The sequence below is a fragment of the Eutrema salsugineum genome, unplaced genomic scaffold (genome assembly GCF_000478725.1).
Source record: "Eutrema salsugineum unplaced genomic scaffold, Eutsalg1_0 scaffold_12, whole genome shotgun sequence".
In the NCBI taxonomy this organism is placed as follows: domain Eukaryota; kingdom Viridiplantae; phylum Streptophyta; class Magnoliopsida; order Brassicales; family Brassicaceae; genus Eutrema; species Eutrema salsugineum.
In genome coordinates, this window is record NW_006256895.1 from 1716173 (window position 1) to 1718023 (window position 1851).

The following is a 1851-nucleotide window of genomic DNA, read 5'->3' on the forward strand; positions in this document are numbered from 1 at the left end:
TCCAGGATCAGAGTGGAAACCTACTGATCAGGGTTGCGAGAGATAGTTGTTTAGAAGTAGGCTATTCATACTTCCGTGCCTCGAGTTCTAGAACATACGTAGTTGATTACCTTTATCACTTGTTTAAAATCGACATAGCCTAGTCCATGAACCCCTGCGAATACCCCTTGAGCCCCAACGTTTGTCTTTAATTGTTTACAACCTTCAATTTAGTTTGCTTTTCATTCGCTTGTTCTTTGCTTCAAATCGCCTACTACTTGCTTTCGTTTGCTTTCGTTTTTGTCAATTGCTTTTTAGTTTTTAATTGCTTTCTAGTTTAGATTTAGTGACAACCAAAACCCAAAACAAAAACCCAAATTGTTTAGTTCTAATCTGATTTAAGCATTGCCGTGAATTCGTACTGAAACAACTAAGTCTCTGTGGATCGATACCCTAAGTACTACAGCGCACATCTGTGCACTTGCAGACATATAGGGGTTATAAATTTAAAACCTGAAGCTTAGTAAAACGAAAACAACAAACCCCGCGTTTACACTCGCATCAAGTTTTTAGCGCCGTTGCCGGGGACTTTGATTTGTTTCGTTGCGAATCCCAACTTAAATCCATTAGAACACTTGTTTATTTTTACTTTTTCTTTTGAATTTTTCAGGTTTCTTTGCGATGAGAGACCGGGAACATGTTCCCGGAACTCTTGGTGATCCACCAAATCGTGTGGATGGTGATCCAAGCGACGATGACCTGACTGATGATGAGTTTGAAGAACTGATTTATGATGACAATGAGCTAATCGGATCGACAAAACGTGAAGATGATGATGAACTGATTAGAAGTTTCGATTCACTCGAAAAGTTCATGGGAGATCGAAGAGCTATTCAACCAGCCTTACCAGAGGATGGCAAAACCGAAATTAAGGTACCATATATCCATTTAGTTCAACAAAATCAATTTCATGGTTACAATTCCGAACACCCGATAGACCATATCGAGACGTTTGAAGAATTATGTGCAACCATTACAGCAAATGGGAATTACCACAAGTGTAGTCTTTTCCCGTTCTCTCTTAGAGATAATGCCAGCAAATGGCTAAAATCTTTGCCACCTGCTTCACTAAAAACGTGGGCAGCGTGTAGAACTGCTTTCCTAAATCGTTTTTACACTAGAAATCGTTCAAATCTCTTAAGAAACAAGATAAGAACTTATAAACAAAAAGAAGATGAAGATCTTTTAGATACTTGGGAAAGATTTAGGGAATACCAAAGAAATTGTCCACACCATGGATATACCAAGGAATACCTGCTGGGTATATTCTATCGCGGTATAACTTCAGAGTTACGACACTCTTTCGACACATCAAGTAATGGAGATTTCTCAACTAGATCTGTAGAAGATGCTCACGTTTTCATTAAAAAATTTGCAAACAGCATCCGTAATCAAGTAACCTTTGGTAATTCTGCACTTCCTGAAAAGAAAGAAGAAATTTCAGAAGTTATAAAGTCTCTCCATCACATAATGAGTCATCTTGGATTGCAACAACCAAATAAGGTACACAATACGTGTAACTTTGATGGTTGGGACAACCCAATGGATTCTTATGATCAAGGGATGGTTAACACTGCAGAAGTCTACCAAATTCAAGATTTTCCATTCGTTTCTGATCACCGCGGGTCCATTCATCCGGACCGCGGCAAACCAAGCTTTCACCGCGGTCGTGATGATGCTGACCGCGGCCAAGACCTGTTTCACCGCGGTCGCGAGCCTTCTGACCGCGGGAAACTGTCTTCCGAGCTTGACTGGAAACCATCTTCCAGACCTATCTTGGCTATTCAATCTAATCATGTTTCATATCCTAGT

At 40.0% G+C, this 1851-nt stretch overlaps 1 non-coding gene across 1 annotated transcript; it reads right to left on the reverse strand.

The window, feature by feature from the left end:
* Window positions 1–1172: 1172 nt before the first annotated feature.
* LOC112089605 lies at window positions 1173–1280 on the reverse strand. Its single transcript, XR_002901236.1, has one exon. It is a non-coding gene; the product is annotated as a small nucleolar RNA R71 (small nucleolar RNA).
* Between the last annotated feature and the right edge of the window lie 571 nt (window positions 1281–1851).